This window comes from Phaenicophaeus curvirostris, chromosome 1, assembly GCF_032191515.1.
Source record: "Phaenicophaeus curvirostris isolate KB17595 chromosome 1, BPBGC_Pcur_1.0, whole genome shotgun sequence".
NCBI lineage: Eukaryota > Metazoa > Chordata > Aves > Cuculiformes > Cuculidae > Phaenicophaeus > Phaenicophaeus curvirostris.
The window spans coordinates 67,882,997-67,906,052 of NC_091392.1; the positions used below are offsets into that span (position 1 = coordinate 67,882,997).

General features: G+C 39.7%; 1 protein-coding gene across 6 annotated transcripts in view; it reads left to right on the forward strand.

The window, feature by feature from the left end:
- Positions 1-23,056, forward strand: part of PTPRO (protein tyrosine phosphatase receptor type O) — a 350,703-nt gene that overhangs the window by 241,211 nt on the left and 86,436 nt on the right. The gene's annotated exons all lie outside the window — the stretch shown is intronic.

Below are 23,056 nucleotides of genomic sequence, written 5' to 3' on the forward strand. Positions count from 1 at the left end.
ACTGCAGAAAGAGTGAATTTTGAAGTCCGCAAACTTTTAACACCTTATTTTAAATTGGCTGGCAAGATTTGGATAATTCGGGGATAATTAATCTAGCATACTCTGGTTTTGGGTTTTCCCACTTCCCTTTCATTCCCACCCCAGTGCCACAGCAAGACCTGACCCCAATACTTGCCAGCCTTTACTTTGAACAGCATCATGTTGCTGGTTACTCTTTCCTTCCTGCCTAAGGCTTTTCCTTCTCCTTCCCTGTATGCAGATCATTTTAATGTTTGTGTTGAGCAGGGTTCCAGAGTGGTCTGCTTTGTCAGGATTGTGAGGTGAAGGAGGTGGGTGATGCTGGGAGGAGCGCAGCAATGCTGGAGCAACACCCCAATCACAGCACCATGACCTTAGAGCTTCTCCACTGGCTGCTTTGTATAATGTGGCAGTTTTACAGCTTTTTCTTTGGTGCTGGCTAGAACCATGCCAGGAAAGCAGCCCCTTTTTGCCTGCCTGACATACTCTCAACCTGCTTATTCCTGCCTACACCTCCAGGCCATCCTATACCTGTGCCTTCAGTGGTGTGGCTGTGCAGAGGGGGACACTGGCGGAGAGTTTCAAGTTGGAAATAACTACCCTGAATGATGCAATGGGATGTGCAAGTACTGTGCCTTCAGGCCATGGCATGGTCTTTCCTCGTTTTTCATCATTGCTGGTATAATGGTAGTTTGTGCCACAAGAGAAAAGGCCCTCTTATATCCAACCTCTGTTCTTCTCCAAGTGGATGAATAATACATCCCTAGAGATACCACCTGGCTCAAACTTAAGATGTCTTGTTATAAGCTTGTGGAGCTCATTAATTGAACATTTCTTCAGAGAAGAATATTAGGATTATTTCCAGGAGCATCTGGCTTTATCATGGGTTTATCTTACCGTGAATCCTCAGACACATCAAGTAGCTGACTTTTCAGAGATGAAACTCAGTCTTTCCCACTACCGTGAGGCTTAAATTTTCTTCTCTCCAAGGAGATGGCTCAGTGCAGGAGGGATGCCACCTGGGGAGTAGGAAGACTAAGAGGGCTTCTTTGGGTCTGAGGATGGTGAGAGCAGTGAAAGGGTTGGTGGAGGGCAGCTGGATCATGGTTTCTGAGGAGTTTCTGTATGGGGTTAATCAGTGCAAATAAATAACAAATAGGGCCCCTGAAACAACAGGAGACAAAGTCTCTTCTTTCTCCAAGGCACTGAAAAACTAAAGTGCACTGCACCTTCTTGCCTTAGCACCTATTTTAGCACCCCCACTCACTTTCTTCTGCTTCACAGTACTGTGAGACAGAGGTTGAAAGAAGCTCATGTTCTCTGCTTTCCTGAGGCATAAAATGCAGCAGCCTAGAACACAAGGCAATCAGGGCCACTGCAGAAACACTGAAATTAGTTTGCAAATGTGTCAGTTCATGCATTTTTAAACAGGTTTCAGAAAGGGTGGCTGCTGTTTCAAAAGGCAGTTAATTGGCATTCCAGTTTGTCTTTTTTTAATTGCACAAAAATGCAATGAGAAGGAAAACTGTGAGTGGGAGATTAAATAGGACAGCCTTTCTGCAATAAAATGGAGTTTCCTTAATTAAATCTGCCAAGACGTTACTAAAAATTTTGTCACTTGCTTTATTTCAACATTGAGTTTCTGGAAAAGGGGAGGAAGTAGGTACGTTCACAAAAAAAATAGTTTATTAGTATCGCCTTCTGTAGATGTCTCACAGGCTGATGTTATGATAGAGTTCCTGGCAGAGAGATGATTGACTCGCAAGTGCTTGAGTTTGCTTGAACTTCTACACAGAATATTCAGAAATTCTTTGAATGCTCAGTATCTGCAGGTATCACATCCAGATCAATGTGCTGATTTCTGAAATGCATTTGCTGTGAAGCAGCACAAAGCGAGCCTGCAAAAACTAAAGAACATGAACCTAATCCCTGGCTATTCTAGGGGTACATTTCCTACTGTTTGCAGAGGAAATCCATACATTTGTGATTTGCCAGTTCACAAAGTACACATAGACTTCTTGATAGACAAATCTGTGATGGTACCCAAGTAAATATAGCTAGTTGCACTATGGGGCTTATGCTGATAGTCCACAGGTGTCTTAATGCCTGGTTTTTTTTAATATCAAAGTCCAACTAGTTACCTTGATTGTGAGTTCCTGTCCATGTTTCATCTGAAAGCATCTACACAGCTTTTAGTCAGTTTTATGATTTAAATACTTTCATTCAAAATTCGCTTTCTACAAAATATATTCCTGCATTGACTAAAACCCGTTATTCTGCAAGCTGCTTTCTAGGGAACTTTAGATATCTGCTGTAATATGAAATAGCTATGGTGACACTTTGTTTTTCATTTATTTTCCTAAACTAAATATGCCCTGGAAAAAATTGTAAGATGTTTGTCCCTCTGAAATTCACCCATTACTTTGGTGAGCGATCATCTCAATTTCTTTCTGTTAAAAGTTTCACATTAACTACAGCAATGCAATTGTTACTGAGACGTTACTTGTTTTATGGAAGTATCTGGCACAGGACCTCGTGCAAAGGCACTCTGAAATAAGTCCTTTTCTTGGGAAGAGAAGTACGGATGGTAAGCACAGAGACATGCAGTTTAGTTGTTACAGCACTTAGTTTATATTGCATGTATTTTCTGTCCTTGGCTTCTTGCGGAGGATGTTTGTTGGACAGAATATAGATATATAAATGGAAATCTGGCTGAGATTTTGCTCTGGGCACACAGCTGGCTGTGGAAAGTTGCATGCTTTTTGACCACGAGCATGTTCTTTGCTCAAGGCACTTTGCCAAATCATGGCAACCACTCTTGAAAAGTAAAACACTGTGCTATGATTTGGATCATTGCCTTTATTATACCCCAGATGAACCTGACCCCTTAGGTTCCCAATCTGATATGTGAAATATTCCAAACTCCGCCCCTTGCTGATAAAGAAAATGGTACTTCTCATTATTTATGGCTGAACTCTGAAATCGATCAGCAAGTCTTTCACGTCCAGTTTGGCTTCAGTGGGATTCTTGCCTAGATCAGCTTGTTGGGTTTTGTCCTTGAAGAGTGGGATTTATTCAGTATTTTATCGAGACTGTGGTGTTTTTTCTTCCACAGAAGGAAACCTATAAATGCAGGTGAAATTTCCATAGACCTAAACCTGACAAGCAGCACATAATGAATTGGGTTAATGATAGTGCTTCCTTGTGAGCAAATTGGAGACTTTTGCTGCTGCAGTTGGTAATTAGGGATTTCAGCTGTTCCACACAGAATGAAGTTGAGCTGACAATAAGGTGATTACACTACACTGCATTAAAAAGCAGGTACTACTCATATAATTACTGGAGACTTTGCGTGTGTGTGTATTTTCTTAACTTTGTAGTCATCCCCAAACAACGGAACAGGATGTCTAATGCAAGGTGCTTGTGAAGGAAAGCAAATTAGGAGGGTTATTACAAACCAATTTTTTCCTGCTTTCAATGCCAAACTTAACTTAGTACTTGTTCACTCCTGAGAGAAAGAGTGAGGAATGGAAAGAGAACTGGAGAGTTGAACTTCTGAAAGAGATGAAAGTAATTTATTTATGTCTCTGTGGTTATGTTCTGCCACCTATTTACCACTGCTAATAACACAGCAAAATTACAGTATATGAAGGAGTCTCAGAAGGCCTTCAATGTTTATATCCAGGTGCAGTTTTCCAGTTTGCAGTGGCAGTCTCTGGAGCTGGGCAGGAGTGCCAGTAGCCACTGCGTTAGTGTTTGAAACTGGCTGTGTTTGACACTGCAGTGTCCCCTGCCTGGTGGTGGCACCACTGCATTGTGCTGCCCCTCTGCTGCTGGCCTTGTCCTGTGGGGGAGGCTGGAAAACACTAGCATTTTAGTTATGGATATCATTATTACCAGAAGCGCTCTTGCCTCTCTTGTGGCCTGTTGGTTTTGGCATTTAATCTTCCTTTATCGTTAGGTATGTGGTATCTGATGTCTTCATCTCTGTTGCATCCCTAGCTTCTGTGTGACAGCAACCACTTCCCCAGCCCTTCTCCCTTTGCCTTTATGTGGACAGTCCTGCTCCTACTGCCAGGAGGGGTGATTCTCTTTTCGCCCCTCCTCCTTTCCATGCTCATTTCTTCAAATAGTTAGGAACCTCACAGCAGCTTTTTTTAGGTCCAAGGTAATTTCTGCTTAGGGCGTTCTTGCCCATGCAGAGCTGCTCGCGCAGCTGAGAGGAAGAGTCATCTGTGTCAGCAATGACATTCGTTGTCTATGAAGATTAGTTTGATAGTTGCCATTGATAGGACTACTTTGCTGCAGTCCTGCGTGGCTGCTGGCAGTGGGGCGGTTCAGCAATGATCTGACAGTTCACCTCCTAGTACAGTGAATCCTGAGCCAGGGTATTAGGCGGCCCTGCCATGCTGTCACCTCACCTCCCTCCAGCTTGACAGCTGCTGCATAGCTTATCCCACTGGTGTTTAAATTGCAGGATATTGGTTTGATAGAGAAATTCAGGGCATTTGCAAGCATATTCAATGTATATTCATTTTCTTGCAGAGCAGGGTGGTGTAGCCTCTCAGACCATGTGGAAAGGTGAGGAGCTGTAGACTGGGTTTCCTCACCTACAGTGATCACTGGCCTGAAGCTACCTCCTTGATATTTTGCATTAGGAATGTATAAATTCAGCAAGATAAACACTATTAAAGGAGCCTAGCTGCTGCTGAAGGGGTTCTCAGCAGGACACCAGACACTACTCTGTCTCCCCACGTGAGAGAGCACATGCTGCATCTCTGAGCAGGAAGAAAGGATGGAAAAACGTCCCCTGTGGTTCCTCACGCTTTCAGTGTGCATACAGATATGATCAGGAGTGATTGTGTCTAAGTTAAAAGGAAAAGTGATGATAATGTTCTGGTGTCATGACGAGTACTTCATCCATACCTAGGTAGGTCAAATTAGCCTTGCAAGACACCACACAGCAAAACCCTTCTAGGTATGATGCATAGAACATGAATTTGTAGTTGCCTTCTGTAGGTAAGTAGGGGGCACTAGACCTTGGAGGTCACAATTTGTAATGCTCATTCTCTTTTATCATTTAGGCGTATTTTCAGATGCCAAGGTTAAAGACAGGGTTAGTTTTCAAAGACATCATACCACACTGGGCAGGAAGTCTTAGAGGAATTGTACTACTCAAGCATGTGTTTAGGGTGAAGTTCTCACTTCAGATATGAGCAAAGGATGGATGCCAACATTTTACTTTTGTATCCGAGAAGCTGCTAAAGACTTTTTTTCCCTCATATATGCAGGGAAAACAGCAAATACTAGTATGATGCCTCAGAAAGGAATTTCGTTCCATGTACAGTACACACTGAAATGCAAAGAAAATAAAGCACTAGTGAAATGCTTACTGGGCAGTATTCATCAAACTTCCCCCAAAATGTAAAAGCCTACTCTGAAATTTTATAGCTTCAAAGAAAATAATAGTGAGTGGCGTGCTGCAGCATAAAAAATATGTAAAAAGTTTTCATGATATAGATCGAACTGTGAAATAATTTTCTCTGTAGCTAGATATATCACAAAGAAGTGAATATAATAAATTGTAACTGATAGATTAACCTCTTTCAGGGAGAATAATTTCCACCTAAGGAAGCGCTGCTCTATCATTAGCAAAACTAGAGTAACAGTGAATGTGAATGAGGTCATCTTTATACTGATGGTCCAAATTGTGAGTCTGTTGCTGTAGTCGTGGCAGTGAGCATCCTGCCTGAGCGAGGAGCCCCGAACTGAATTCTGAGAGGGTGGCACTGAGAATAAATGGAATCCGCTCCTGCTTCACATCCTAAATTATTAATCTAGCTCCTTCTGCCATTTTAAAATTTCAACGCTATTTCTGAGATCTTAGCACAGGCAGATTTTCTTTGCCACCTGAAAAATCTCAGTTTATTTCATATTTTCCCTCCACCCCACCTTACAAAAAAGCCCTGAAAATCCTGTGGATTTTTATAACCAACACTAATAAGCTACTCCTAGTTGTATTTTCTTGGTTATGTAGCATTTGCATAGTAATTCTGTGGCTCTTTTGACATAGGAAGTTCTTTTTATACCAGTCTGCATTGTCTAATGTTGAATCCAATTTGCACATACTCAGATACAAAATTGCCCAAAAGCAAGACTATTGGAAATTGGATTCTTAATAGAGCAAAATGCTTGCAGCAGAATAACTGAGATTATATATGCAATTATCACTGTAGATTTTACATCTTAATCATGGAGGAGTCATTACTGATAAAAAAAAAAAGAATGCAGTTCTACCTACATGATGTAAAGCTCATGGAAAGGCTCTTTACTGTACTGGGGACAGTTATCTGAAAGCTGTCCAAAATGTTAAGTGCAGTATAACATTATGCTTCCTATGGAATCCTGACAGCCTTGTTGTCATCCAGTGAGGGTAGCAGTGTTTTGGGTAAAGAGAATGCTTTCATTAGACAGGAGGGAACATCGTGGTGCTGATTAAATTCCTCCAGATCAATAAGTCTTGGGTTAAATATTGCCATGAGATCTGTCATTTCAGGGTCTCTGCAGACTCAGATAGCTTGCACTGCATTGATTTTTTTTCTCTAGTCACATTCTCAACTATTTCCCAATGATGAGAGTTTATGAAATCTTCTTTTTTTCTCTCATTTTAAGCAAAAGCTTAACTTTTAGTGCAATTATATAACTGTAGCTGACATCATGATGTTGTCCAGGGCCATAACAGCTTGCCATAGTCCATCAGATTGTTTAGTTCAGCTAATTTAGAGGAGGGAGAAGGCACAGAATTTTATTCAGTTGTTATAATGAACAGTTTCCAGGTCCCCTTGTTTTTTCTTTTGCCTTCTTGTCACTATCACAATGTAACTAGAATGTTGGTTACTGCCAGTCTAAGCCATGGTGATTTAAATCCTCTTTGCAGTCCATGACATGAGGGTCACCAGGGTCTTGATGTCATTTTAAATGCATGCAGCCTGAGGAGAAGCTAAAAATGACACGTGTGCTTGATTGCATATTATTCAGAATGCTAGCTCCTTCCTTGTATTGTTTTGAGAGTACTGAAGTAGTAGTGCTTGGTTGCAACTTTGCATACTTGGACCCTGGGGACAGCGTGGTGAGACATGTCATGTCACATAAAGGCCATGTTTTATGATGACTCCATTGCTACTCATGCCTGAGTGCAAAACTTTCACTTTCCCTTAAATTGTTGCTGATTTTACCCAATTAAGTTAATTCTGGGAGCTTTCCCATGGCTTGTTTTATGTGGACTGTCTGAGAGGGAAAAGAAGATCAAATTGGATTTCCCTGATCGTTATTATAGATACACTTCCAGCCAAGTAGCTTTGAATCTTTCCTGTAAGCAAGACATATTTATGTTTAACAGTTGTAAAAAATAATGAAGATTCATCACCAAAGGCATTATAGCAAGGGGCAATTTCCACTCCTCAGTAACAGCTGGTATGTATTTTAAACAAACTGGTCCTTGCTAGTTCTGAATTTCTCCAGAGATGGATTTTCACCCTTCAGCAAATGTGGAAAAAGGAGAATATTCCACAAAACAAACATTCTTTTCTTAATATCTCTTTTCTTCTTAGATCTCTTTCTGCTGTCTTGGAGTAGTTTAGGTTCAATTCTATCAGAGACCTCCTTTAAAGGTTATAGGGTTCCCTTGTTACAAACAAATGCAATTTCACCAATAATTTTTGCTCTGGGCTAATAAAAAACAGTTTCTGCTGGATCCTGTAATGACATCCAACTGCCTGGTTTTATGACTCTAAGCTATGTTTTTTATATCTCTTCAAAAAAGCTGCCAGAGATTTGGAAAAGGCTTAAGAAAAAAGGTATGAAAGTGATGCAAGGCTTGGGGAACATTCCTTATAGTGGGAGATTAAAAAGAAGTTTGATCTAGTTAGTTTATCCGTGGGAAGGAAAGGAGTCAATTTGATTATGGTCTAGAAGAACCAACCTGGGAAAGAGACTTCTGATACTACATAGCATTTTGATCTCCATATTTTTTATTCTGTTAGATCAGAGGATTTGATGCTGAGTTTAATATGAAAAAAAATACATTATGGGTAATTAATCTCTGTAGCAACTTAAGGAAGTAGTTAACTTCCTCACTTGTAAGTCTTTAACTTAGTAATACTTACCTCTTTTATACATGTTCTTGTTTAGTATATTATAAGGCAAAGAAAAATTGATAGAGGTGATGCTAAGACTGGGAATCTGTGTAAAAGTGTGTTATGGCACTAGCAGTTGTTTTAGGTTTAACTTAAAATAAATTTGTTGGTGTTGTCTGGCCTGGGTTATGTGAAAGGTCAGAAGAGGCAACCAGAATGCTGCCTTCTTGCCTTACAAAAACAAATCTAAGAATATGACAGTTAGTAAAACAGGCTGTCATGAGTCAAGGAGTGCTACTAAGCAAAGAAATACATAGTAAAAAAGTACATTAGGAGAAAAATGATCAAAAGAAGGATTTTCCTTGGGAGATATATCCCTGTTGTTTTTACTTCTGTCTTAGCAAACCTTGTCAATTTGAATGACTGGTGGTATTGAACTGGTAATAGCCAATTATGCTTTATTTGCTCTGTTAACATATGAGAGTTGGACAGAAGTAAAGCTCACAGGCTGGTGCTGGTTATCCTGTCGGTGAAAGGCCAGTTAGCCATATGATTCTGCAGAGATTGATTAAGCAATGAGTCTTGACAAGGCTTGCTACATTGCTGCAAAATAATCAGACCTCTGGGAACTTTTAAGACTACCAGCACGAGCCTTGGATTCCTGTGGGTGTATTTATCACGTGGGGTCCTCATCATAGAGTGGCTGTTGATATGCAGTTGTTTGTGTTAGAAATATTTTGCTGCTACCGATCAGGTCCCTGGGAAGATTCATCTCATCTGTTTGACTTGCAATCAAACAACCCGCTAAAGCTGCAATGCTGACTTTAAGCTTCTGCTTCTTATGCTTAATATTGCTCCTTGTCTGCATCCAGGTACATACTAACTATCTCATCAAATTTACACTGATAAGTAAAAAAAAATTAGCCCCAGTAGTAGGGCTGTCAAGGATCAGTGGCCTAGCATTGATGACTCATCTCTCCTTAGAAAGCAGTCAGCAGGTGAGAAGCTGTCCTATAAGTGACTGAAGTAAACTGACATACCCTGTCAGTGACAGCTTGTTTTCAATGCTTTGCCAGAAACCAGTTTTCTATGACTTTATTGTACAATTTTTTTTTTTACAAGCTCAGCATATTTCTTGCACGCAGAGAAAAAAAAGGGAACAGTCTTTCCTAACAATGGCAAGAGGCAGAGACTTCTCAGCAGCATGCCACAGCTGTGGCCTGTGCTTGCCAGAATGGGACAAAAAGGACTGCCTACTTGCACCTGTATGTAGATCTGACACCCATGCAGCAACATTGCCATTTGTGCATTCTTTACCCTTCACACTCTGCCTGATCTGCCTGCCTTATGCTCTTGTCTGAGATAAGAAGATCAACTTAGTTACCGAAAAGTTCATGTGCTGCCAGAATGCGGCTTCTCTGCTCAATTTGATGCCTTTCTAGAGCAGAAGAAAATAGCTGAAGTGAAACGATCGGTCTTTGTGTAGGCTGATAACATGCTGCATGAGGAAAGTTCTTGGCAGAGCTTGATTAGCTTAAGCACAGGGTCATGTTAACTGTGGCTCTGTGGCTCTTGGATGAAGCTAGGCTATGCACAGGCAGCCCAAAGCCTGGGCAAACCGGTTTCCCATCTGTCTGCAAAAAGTCTCTGTGGACATACCCCAAGTGACTCAAGCTTTTTCAATTAAAAAAAGTAATTGGGATTAGCAATTAGGTCTATATTTCAGTGGGCGTTGGCTGTGGTTGAAGCCATGTCCTTATGCAGTACCTGGGAAGTAGATATGAATGAATTGCTTCTCAGCAGCCCTAATGAGACTCTGCAAAGTGCTGCTCTGATATGATGGCACTGCTGCATTCCCCAGGTGCCGTACTTTTTCCTGTCTTGTGTAGATGACTCCCAGAGGACAATACAGGAAGTAAAAGCCCTATATAAGTAGCCCGCATTCATGCAATTAATTCCACTGCTATCTGTGAGATGATTTACACGGAATAAGGCTCAAAGTTTGATCAGTCTTTTCTCCTAATTTAGGATCTTTTGTTTAGCTCGTCTAGAAGAGTTTCCAGATTATGCACTGGGAGGAGTGAACAGGACAACAGACAGAGATCTAAAAACTGGAATGAAAGTTATCTTAGCTTATAGCTGTTCATTTTGTATATTTGGTCTGCTTGGAATCTCCTTAGATCATAGAATCATAGAATCACCAGGTTGGAAGAGACCCACCGAATCACCAGGTCCAACCATTCCTATCAATAACTAAACCATTCCCCTTGGCACCTCGTCCACCCGTGCATTAAACACCTCCAGGGAAGGTGACTCAACCACCTCCCTGGGCAGCCTGTTCCAGTTCCCAATGACCCTTTCTGTGAAGAATTTTTTCCTAATGTCCAGCCTAAATCTCCCCTGGCGGAGCTTGAGGCCATTCCCTCTTGTCCTGTCCCCTGTCACTTGGGAGAAGAGGTCAGCACCCTCCTCTCTACAACCTCCTTTCACGTAGTTATAGAGCGCAATGAGGTCTCCCCTCAGCCTCCTCTTCTCCAGGCTAAACAACCCCAGATGGCTCAGGCAATACCTGTAGACTCAAACCAAACCTCTAGCTTGTATAAGGACAGAGTTTTCCTTTTCCCACACAAAAAGCAAAATTTTAGAGTCAAAGCTGAGAGAATCTTGCTCACTTCATGTACAGGCACTTTTTTTTTTTAGATCTGTAGGAAAGAAATTGATAGGAGAACTGGGAAAACAAGAGTCTACAGTATAGCTAGTATTGGAAATAGGATAGTGTGGTATTTCAATAACTATTGCTTCAACTGGATTTAATATAGTCTTACTGGGAGGGAGGGAATGGTAAAGCGGGATGATGTATTCTGAAAGCATGATAAAGTGTTACTTCAATAGCACCCCTTATGCGAGAGTGTCTTTCCCAATACCAGCTAAAGTGTTACCTATTGAATAATGATGCAGCAAGCATCTATTGCCTTCTTGCTCTAGCATCCATCACATTAAATAACTTCTGCATCGGTCACTCTGTGTAGCAAAAAATGTCATTTTAATAGAGGAGTGACATGGGATCAATAGTGCCTGCTTTGAAAATTAACTATATTTGTCTTGTGCTGCTTGGTGGATCTTGAGGTGACAAAGAAAACAGAGAGTATTCAGAGGAATATAAAAAGCGGATGAAAATGTGTTTCAGTAGTAGTATTTAAGCATCCAGCATTAAGGAGCTTGCTGTCCTGAGACAATACTCTAATCTTCTGAAGCAGACTTTATTCTGTCAGAATGAATCTTTTACCAGTTTTCTAGACACATATGCACAAGCACACACACTCACATACAGATTTCTATGATGACATAAAGTAATGTGAAACTATTTCAGGTAACAGTCCAGCAAAGCATATACACCTATTGTCCTTGATCACAGCGGAACTCAATTGTACTCCATATTTTTACTCAGTGAAGCAGGCTTCCAAGGAGAAGATATCCAGGGAAGTAGTATCTTATATAAACAGTAAGATGCAGGACCTTGTCTAAATTTGCTCAGGCTTCTAGAGGATAAGTCCAGAAGTCCCTTACGAATCTAAATTCAGAGAGTGATACGACTTTCAAAATATGTTCCCTCTTGTTTTAATGGTCACTTCAACCTATATCAATATCATTTTTCCCTTTCAGATTACCTTATGCTAGGTTGTAAGGGCTGTGATGGGATCATTTGTTGCAATTATATAGAAAACTGAGAAACAATTTTAGTTGGACAACAGAACAGATGTTATTGTGGCAGAGTATCACATATGATTCTAAATTCAGTTAGAGCCACGAGTCCTATGCATGCATCTGGATGAAGTAGGTCCAACGAGCTTAGAAATCAATTATTTGTTGCACAACTGGTAAAGAAAGTCTTTAGATATCCACCACATTGCCACCATCACTGCCAAACAGCTGACTTCTTATGGTCTCCTGCTTTTCATAATTGTATTCCAGAACTCAGTATCTTACATAGCTGAAGCCAAAACAACCAATAAGATTAACTTCTGGGTTGGATGACTTAATGAGAAAAATGTGGGCAAGGATGACTTAGAAACTATGCAGTTGATACAGAAATATGGTAATTGAAAGAACATCCACTTTCCCAAAATTGCTTCAAATTTATACTTCTGTGAGGTAAAGGGAGCTAAAAGCAGACATGAAGCACAGTGAAAGGAAGATTCAAGAAGCAAAGGAATAGCACAGACATGGAGAAAGGAGTGAATCACTATTATTAAAGCATCATCTATCCTACTTTTCATTGATTTTATTTAAACTGATTTTCACAATGCATAAAATGGATTTTTTATTTTTTACTAACTGAAGTATATATCCTTAAAAACTTTAAATATAATATTCAATATATCCTTACATTGTTAAAATTTGGTAGTGTTTTATCTTTTTCTTACTGGTGGTTACCATTGCTCAAGTTCAGATAGGACAGCGTGTGTATTTTGACCCATCATAGTACCACTGAAATCTGTTTCATCATCATTTTCTCATCACAGCCCCTAACCTTCCTCATCAACAATGAGCAAATTTGTCCGTTTATTTGAAAATCATACACATACAAAAAGACATGGATGATCTGTGTCTTAATACACAGCTGTGAAATGTGCTGCAATGTTAAAGAATTGATATTTGTTCTTGAAAATTAGTAAATACTCCTCGCTGTAACAACAGCTGTAAGTTCAAGGGCAGAATTTCAGGAAGGCATATCGGGAACAATTATATACATTCAAGCATCTGATAAGTTAAGGAATAACTTCTGCTCAAATTTGGTCAATCTAAACCACTTTACCAATCTGAGGCTGTATGTTATGTGTGTACACACAGGATGTTCATATACTATATACAGGTATATGTGTATGTATGTAAACAGTGATGGTTTGGGTAAGAGGTGGCAAACATGGACATGCCTCTGAAATCAACGTAGAGTCAAGGATCTTGAAGTGCTATATCTGAGTGAAACCACCTTCGGATATTGGTTTCTTTCTCTAAAAATATATAGTGTTGTGGCTTTGCATTTATCTAGGTATTGCATTCAAACCAGAAAGAAACTACAGCAGAGCACAGTGCCAGAGATTTTTTGACCTTGATGTTTCTTGTGAGATTCTTAATGAGAGGTTTGTTTTGATTGTTGGGATCATGTCTGTGTGGTTTTTTCTCATCTCTTTGGAGGTCTGGAAGTAGAAGTAGCTGAAAACTGCCTGAGCAAGCAGAGTGTTTGGTATGCACTCAGCTTTCAGGCTAGGCCTTTCTCTTCTCAGAAACGCAGTTCTAATTCCAGAAAAAGATGTTGAAAACTTCTTGTGTTATTTCTGTGCTCATCATTGCTCTCAACGTGTCAGTGGGATGAAAGCGACTATAGAAATGTAACATCATTATCATTCTTGTTTTCATCAGTATGGAGTTAAAAAGGGGTCACAGAGAATGGTGCTAACAAAAATGACTGAAGAATGGTGAACAAAACATAGATGTATGTTTTTTAATGAAGATTTTCATGGCTTAGATTGGAAACAAGATATCAAATATTTCCTTGTTTTGACTAAAATCACTGCTGTCTTTAGCACCACAATTAATAGCAGAGAAATAGCAGTGCTGGGACAGGTGGGTGGACCACACAGTATTGTTTTCCCTCATCTCTTTTGACAACATGATAATGAAACATGTTTAAAACAAAAATCAAGAGTAGGGCAGATGCTTATTTGCCCCTACTCTACTCTGCCCTGCCCCATGTTAATTGCTTTTATATGGCTGTGACTTCACTGAGGTCCCTGGAGTCACATCTGCTTCCGCTGCCTGCAGCACAGAGCCTGGCAAGGGGAACTGGCAAAAGAGGCTCTCGGTACAGGCTCTACCTCCACCTCGACCACTGGCTTTAGTCGTGACCTTGGACTGACTGATCCATCTCCTAATGCTGGATTTCCTAGTTGTGAAAAACTGAGAGCAGAATAATTCTGTATTACCTTACAAGGCTATGGTGGGGTGGTGTGTGTCTTAACGAATATTCACAGGGTACTTTGAGACCCTTGAATGAAAGAAGCTATAAAAATGCAAGACATTATTATTTATTTATGAAGGTCCTCTGGGTTTTGGCCAACAGCATGAATTGTTGACATTTAATTATTGAAACAGTATGCCTATCAGACCCCTTATGGTAGGAAGAGATAAATAATGCAGAAGACTTCAGAAAACCTGGTCAATACCCTCTCGAGATCCGAAGCAAATATACTAGACACATACTAAAAAGATCTGAATAATTAAACCAAGGAATGAGATCAGTTGTTCTGAATGCTCTTTATAGTTCATGCAAAATGTTCTACAAGTTACTTATTATTAGTCCATTACTCATAAGCAGCCTTTCCTAAGTAAATACTGTACAGCAATCTCTTTGTTGTGTGAATGTATTGAGGACCACTGAAAATGTAAGAGCATTTTAAGTTATTTGTGCAATTACAATGTTTCTTCCTAATATCTTGAAGCTTTAAGGCTTTTTTTAAAAAAACTTATCATAGAAGCAATTAATACTTTAAAATATGCAATCAATCATCTTGATATGAAAAGAAAAAAGGATTTAGATGATGCTTCAAAATGCTTTTGAAGAAACTGCTTAAAAAGAAGGAAAAGTCTGTGCAGTCACATTAATTATACAGTGTGCTTTAGATGATGTTTTTCATCCAAGCGTTGCAAAGTTTTTACAACTGTTGAGGCTTAATGTCACTGCAAGGCAAAAGTACATTAATTTACAGTACTGATGGATAAATTGGGACACCGAAGTGTTATCAGACAGCCTGTGACAGGATCTTGGGTGCACAGCAAGGAAACAACAAGGAAATAATATTCCTCCTCTTCAGGGCATGCTTCCTCCTTTCAAAACTGTAGAAAAGCAGATGTATTGACATTTACAGAGAGCTACGAGAAGGGAGAGACACTTCAGGAAACCAGTGAACCATCAACTTTTGCCCCATGTTCTCAATTACTCACTGATTTTAACAGCTGGATTCTGGTAGCCCAAAGATTTGTAAAATAGGTGCATTTGGCCAACTGTAGCAAGTTCCTGTGCCATGCTACAGGCTGAGTAAATTTGAGATTAAAACTCCTCTATCTCCATGATAATGCAGTCACAATGCTAAATGAAACCTCTGACTAAGCAATGGGATTTTAGCAGTGATTTGAATGGAGATTTTTTTTTGCCAACTCTCTTGCAAGACATTAATTCAGGAATGTATCCATTGCAATAGATCATAGCGATTTTGACTAACTTATAGCTGTTCATTAAATTATTATATTCTGACTGTCATTTCAAGTAGAAACAATTATTTCTCTTCGTTTCTAGCTCAATGGCAATTATATCACAACTGACTGTACTGAAGGAACGATGATGCTCTGTGCAGAATAATGCAAAGTGTAATTTGCTATCCATTGATTAACTGGCATCGTCTCCATAGCATCTCACATCTTTCTGGCTGTCTCTTGTTAAAGTACTGACCGTGTCTGACCCTGCCTCAGTTATCAGATATGACAAGCTCACAGCCTTAGGTGGTGTGACTCAGAAGTAGTTGGGGAAAGGGAGAGCAGCCAATTTCTGTGATAGCTTTAGAAAAGGATTAGTAAATTCCACAAATGTGAATGATTCCTTTAAGCAATATGGCTACTGAGCTAAAGAACACTGAAGGAAGCTAATCATTCATGCTGAAACTCCTCTGGCTGGGGTAGATGGCGATGCTGGATGCTGCTTGTCATTGGAGTGGGAGCTGAAAGGATGAAAAAACATATTCTCGTTTACTTTTCGCTTCTGTCTTTCTATCTGTCTTTCTTCATACCTGTTGTAGTCCAGGGTAGCCATCGTACATTTACGTTTGATATCTCCAATGTATTTGTGAAGTTTTGGAAATGGAACTGAAAGTTAATATTTCATATGACACCAGCAAAAAAAAAAAAGAAAGAAATTTGCACATGATTACTCCAACATAAGTTAAAGGGGTTTCCTTTATTTCATATTGTATTTTACAGAAGGCTACAAATGAAAGAACAGCTTTTTAAGTGCTTACTGATGTGTTTGGCTCAAATCTTGCAATTAGGCTTTCAAACATTTGCTGTGATGTTTAAATGATAGACATTTCACATGCTGCAAGTATATGGCATTTTGGTAGAGTCCAGCTGTAGAATTGTTGAGTGTGGCTTCCATTTGACTATAACACAAATAAACACTGTGGTTAGTGTGAAATCCAGGAATTAAATTATCTGCTCCATAAAGCATGGCAGTAGGATATTGCAAACAGAAACTGTACCCCAAAATACATCCTGTGCTTAAAAATCCAGTGCCTTCTCGGATCCCTGACAGAATGCAAAAATGTTGCCATGATCGATGCCCTTCTCTAATGATTCTGTTTAATTGCCTTAAATCTTTAAGACAACCCAAGAATGACAAGAATGTCTAGAGTCAATCTGTAGCTCAGGCATTGCGTTAGCTTAGTGATGCTAAATAAATCAGATCATCTTCCTTTGCCTTGCTTTATTGATTGAGATGAGCATCTCTGTACTTGTCTAGCTAGACGGTATGTTGTCCGGGACAGAGAGCCTGTGACTGTACAGTGGTTCCTGTACCTTGAATGATATCATGAATTTAACACAAACTTTAGGAGCAAACTTTAGTTATGGGGCATGGAAAAGTAAGCAGAAAAGGACTGGGATATTAAAACAGCTGTAGGTTTTGGGAACCAAAGTCTTGTAGTAATTTCTTCTTGTCATTAACTTTCCTTGTTTTACCAATGTTTTCTGCAGGATGTGAAGTCATATCTGATACTGATTGCTGCATAGACTGAAGCACAGATAAGTGTCAGCTTGCATTAAGCTGTAGTTAGACCTCTCCTCTCCCCTCCAGCTTTCACCCCTCCTCCTCAGTGCTTTAATGCCATAAGTAGGTCATTGCAAAACTGGAAGCTGTATTTTTTCCTTCTCCCCCATGTGGCTGCCAGAATACATTTAATTGCAGAGCAGAGCATCAAAGCTGGAGTAGCCAAGCTCACCTCCAAAAGATAATTAGCGAATCTCCGGTTTTGTGCAGTGTGCTGGAGGGTGAGTTACAATTAGAGATGGATAAATACACTGGTGTTTGTAATCGTCACATTTTTTGAAACAATTCCTGTTTGAGACTTAAATAGATGCATGTTTTATTTGACCAAAGCAATGCTCAAATTCCTACTTCAAATGCACTGAAGCGTATATATTTAGGTAGCACGGATGTGGATGGATTCAGTGCTTGCATTGGAGGCTTGGCTAAAATGTAAATGAGAAGTGACAAACTGAAACTGAGGAGGAGGAGGAAAGAAATGAAGTTTTACTCAAAACTGGGTCAGATGAAGCACAAAGGGTCAGCTTCCAGGAGACACGTGATGAAGCTGTGATTCAGCCAGTGATGGCTGGTATGCTTTTGGTGCCAACCCCATTACTATGAATACATGAGAAGAGCTGTTTGAAAACACCTGGTTTCTGTGTGGGTTTAAAATAAAGGCTATTTAAGCTTTTAGTAGATTGAGCCGGAGAATTGATTGGACTAGGATTTGTTTATAAAAGTTTAGACAAGCTGCTATTTTAAGCATAGGTTATAAATACAGTTATCTAGAGTTTCTTCCCAACTATGCTAGGAACTTCCTAAATTAACTCCCTGTATGAACTTGTGCAGGAATGTAGCCCCCCAAAATAAAGTTTATTGTATTATTTTAAAGCCTTGAGTTAATCTTTGCACTCTAGTGGTTATGAGAGAGAAACTGATGAGCGGTGTCTTATATATGCTGTTAACAAACCAAACACAGACCCTCATTTTGCCATTTTAAGCATTATACCAACATAGTTTGGGTTGGTTGATATTTGGTTTTGGTGTGGTTTTTTTTAAGTGCCATAAATTTTTTCCTCATTGCCATATAGATTGTCTTAATAACTGGACAGTTAAATTATGGCAGTTTTATCCAGAATTCTCTTGTGCCCATAAATACAGATATTGTCACTTATCACTGGAAAGGGCTAATTCTTCAGGGACTACCTGTCACACTTTAATAGTGCTAATTACATTTCATTGGCAGCTACAACCAGAAGATTTTAATCCAGATGGCTTTCAGTTTAGGGAAAAAAAAGTATGCATAGTCCTAAAATGAAAAAAACCTTTTATCTATACACAGTACATTGAGAGGTCATGAGACTAAATGAGAGCTTACTGAGGGCTTTTTTTGAGATATGGGGAATGCTGAATGGGCCACAATTTTTCTCAGAATGGGATGTTCAGGGGAGCTAAGGGCTCTGAGCGCAGCAGACCCAGGGGAGCTGCAGCCGCATGGGACCTCTGCAGCCTGGGGCCTTGGAAGCATTCTGCATCTTGCCCTGTGGACCAGAGTAGAGAGTTTGGCAATGCATATGAGCTTTGAAATCGAGGGTCAAGTTCAGAGCAGATTCTTCCCTGAAGTTTTGCCAAGCTGGAAGTGGTAATACCTCTTGTAACTCTCTGCAGCAATTACATTAGGGGTCTTTTTATGGGTTTTTATCCAATGTAAGAATAAATGTGTGTGCTGGCACTGTGCTGCTGGCTCTTTATGGCTATGCTTTACTCATTTTCTGAAATAAGGTAATAGAGCTAATTTCATATGTACTTTTTTTTTTGTCCTGGGCTGCCTTGTCAAGAGTGAGGCTAGTTTATTTGGTTTTAGATGAATCCACATTGATAAGTGCAGGGAAGATATTAGCTCACAGTAAAAGATAACCCTCCTCCCCTGGAAAATATTTAGAAATGTGTAAACTCATCCCTCTTTGCCATAAGATCATTATGATCACTTTGCTTTATTTGGACATAAGGCCTCCAGTTCCTGACTTTTCTGAATATTTTTTTTTCTGTAGGTTTATATTAAATCCTTGAAGATATCTATTTTCTTGCCTTTTATGAGAGCCTGTTCCTGGATCTGCCACTAGCTCTGCTGGTTGCATGTCCCTTTTTGTGCCTTAATTTGTGGAGCAGGGTAATGCTACTTTCTTCCTTTGTAAAACCATTGAAGAGTTACAGCTGAAAAGAAAGCTTGGATCATTATTTTTACTTGCTGTATGGGGAGCTCCTTTTCTGTGGCAGAAATAATAGCATTCATTCTTCATTAATTTAAATTACAAATCGAAAATCAGTAGTTTTTCTGCAGAGACATTGACAACAACACGGCTCTAAAGTGCAGCATGCAGAGGCAGACCCCTCAGCTGATATAGCTCAGCATATTCCACTGAAGGTAATGAAACTGTGATTTATAGCAGATGAACAACTGCAATATTTCTAAAAGCCATCTTCACAATATGTCACCTGCTATTTTGAGCTCAGCAGCAGGATAAGATAATGGGAAAGATAAGGAATTATGGAAAGGCTCATTTTTTTTCTAACACAGGGGAAGGAGCTTGGCCAGAAAAGCAAGGCATGAGATAGTCCATCTGTTCTGCAAGGAGCAGTTACTCCAGATCCTGTCCAATAAATGTCATCTTGGGCCCCTTATAGTTTGCCAAAACAATGGGGCCAGCATTTCAGGTACTGGCTAATGGGAAGAAGGCTTGTGACACTACAATGAGTTCCCCGAGTCTGTGGTGGTCGCAGTGCAGATGTTCCTTATTGAGGGGGTAAGGGTACCTCCAGCTTAACATTCTCCACACATAGTGCTCAAGACAGCCACCCTGGGGTACAGTGTTGCCATGCCCCTTGCCCTGGCTCCATCAGGGCATGCCAGCAGCCACAGGAAGGGCAGAGGTAAGCTGTGCATGTTGGCTTTCTGCTAGCTAGGAAAATCCTGCAACTTTCCTCGATCTTTGTCCAGTTGGAGTGATGCAAAAAGAGCAGATGGCATTAAATAATTTGGCCAATGCTCTTTTCATTATTCATTCTGCCCTAGAGTTTTTGCACAAAATCTGTGGTTTGGCAGTTACTTAGCTTAGTCGTCTGAACATAGTTACAAAAACAAAATAAAAAAGCAGTTTTCTGTATTCATGGTGGCTTTTGAAATTGAGATGTAACACCTACTTTCCCATGGAATTTTCAGAACATTTTTGTGTTTATTTTTATGAGGAAATACGTTCAACAATCAATAGCTTTTCATTTTTCATCAGCTTTACTTAAATAGACTTAGAAGTCTACAACTTTGGCAGTTTGAAAGAAGGGGGTGTTTGGTTGTTCTTTTTAAGACTAAGAAACTATGTATTTCCCCTTTAAAAGAAAAACTTTTTTCCTCCAAGTTGTGAAAAACTGGTTTTCATTTCTGGGAAAAGATAGAAAATGTTGAATGTCAGTATTTGGCAACTCTTTTCTGAAGCTGTGTTTCTTTTTTTGCTATTCTTGTTGATTGACCATGGAAAGCTAATTATTTGATTATACTCGCTGAAATGTACAAGGTTTCACTGACAAGAAAGTGGTGTTAGCTTTCCAGTGGGCATCAAAAAGACTTTTTGTGAGTCTAATCTAACACCTCATCAACTAATTTCTTTCCAAATATTTTACTTCTTTAACTCAAACTACAAAAATACCACAGTTCTTCCATGTGCTTATTCTTCTGGATATCTCCTACTCAGGTGACAGGTCTCTATTTTGTATAATTAGAGATGATATAAAAAGCTGCAAATTTCAAATCTTTCTCTTCAGGGAACCATCTCCTGGGCCATGAATAAAAAATTGGAAACTATATATCTCCTATCAAGAATAATTAGACCACTTTAAAGAAATTCCATCATGAAATAGGATGTTGAGTTAGTGTACAAAATCACAGTAGGTGTTTCCTTGAACTTGCTTAGAGAGCATAGAGAATTATGATGTGCCAGCTGATATTATAGTGCTGTCCTGTCATTATCTTCTAGGCAGTCTGTTGTTCAGATTTGGAGAATTAACAGTTTCTCTGTATTAACTTTACCTCTTTGAAACCTTCTATTATAACTTACTGACACCTTGTGAAAAAGGAGCTGGATTTTGAAGTAATAGTTAATGCTGGTCTCTAACTGACCTGTGGGGTCTCTAATGACCTTGACTGATTCACCTAGGTGCTGAGTGCTGAGCTTCTTATCAACCAAATTTTGATTGCCTTCTTTTCTCATCCAGTAAAAGAGGAATACTGGTCTAGATTTGCTGCAGCCTGATGGTATCTGCTTTCCATGATGGTTAGAGAAATATGATGTCTACAGGGGAAGTGAAATTGGCAGGGAGGTGTTCCTTTTAATCCTCTGAGGAATATGACAAGAACACAGCAGTCCCTAGAAGCACTGATTTATGCTAACCTCAATACAATGACTTAATTTAGATCGTCCTATTTAGTCCCTGCACAGAGCATAAAATGTTATAAGCTTTGCAACTGAGTTTATTACGCTTAGTGCCTTTACCTGTATAATACACCTTTGTTCAAGTTACTTCATACTCTCTACCTTTTTTGGATGCTCTCATGATCATAAAGAGCTTGACTGGGTTGGATCTGTGTTCTGGGGATTTATGTTCCCTTCTGAATACAGACTGCACTGCGGAGTATTTTCCTCTGTAAGTGGATTACAGTGCTATGGAGCATTTGGGTGTCAAAGTACCTTATTTAGGTAACCAAAAGGTATGGGAACCAGAGTCACACAGAGTCTGCTTTTTTTTTAAAGCTGGAACATGAGGATATGTAAGGATCAGGAATAAAAAGGTTTAGAAGTGCTGAGTGTAGTCATCAAGGCAAAACCTGACCTAGCTTGTCAGTTTACCCTTTTTAGCCACAGAACCTGTATTTTTAGCTGGTAAGACCTTCTTCTGTCATGTTTTTTGGGCTTGGGGGTTTGCATTTATTTTGAACTAGTCATTTGAATGCTCTTTCTGGGATGTACAAACACACACATGTATACATGATGTTCTTGACAGATTTGCTAGGTTGTATCATGCACTCTGTTTCGTGCTTCTCTTTCTTTTGTAATACATGTTGGTTTGTGCTGTGTCACATAGGATAAATTGAGTGTCACATGGGATAAATTGGAAATGACAGTAAACAACAAGCTTGACGTATTATCTTGTATGTGATCTAAGGGCAATGTCAATTCCACCCTTCAAGAATTTCCCCTAAGATCTGTACCTCAGCCTCAGATGTGGCAGAAAATGCTTCCTGTCAGAACTGAATCCCTTTGCACAATAAAACTCTACAGATGCACTTGCAGCAAACTCCATTAAAGTGAAAAGTTTGTTTCCAGGGAAAGTAGAACGAATTTGATCAGTTTAGTGCAAAATGCAAAACACACTTCAAGCTGCAGAATTGCATCCTCCCATCTCTTCTGCAAAGGGAATCTTTCCTGGCAGAAGTGAATGTTACTACCCTGATTTATCATTACCTTTCACCCTAATTACAGTGTGTGTGCAAAAGGGATGTAGCTGTATCTATTCCAATGTATTGGAGTATACATTTTTCCCACTGGTTTTGGATGGTGCAAATGCCTGAATGAGAGTGGAAATGAAGAAATAAGTACAAGGAACAGGAAAAGATTCAGAATTTTTGGGACCTCATGATATATTTTAATAATTACTAATGGACTGTAGCTCACTGCAAAGCTGTAAGGGGACCATTGCAGCTTTAACACACAGGATATTAGGGAACCACAGGGCTCAAATATAATATTTTTATTACCAGAGCACCATTTATGGTGAAATGAGCATAGGTGAGCATTGCTGCGAATTCTCCTACAGGCAGATATGATTCTTTCTGAAATATTAGAGTACTCTGTGCTGCAGTCACCTATAAGCAACTGCCTCAGGTGCTACTAGCAGCCCTGAGCATCCTAACCCCCACTCCAGGAAGGTGTGGAGTTAGTGGTGTCTTAAGACAGGCACTTGAAAGCCAGCTGGGGTAAACCTGCCCATGCAAAGAGAG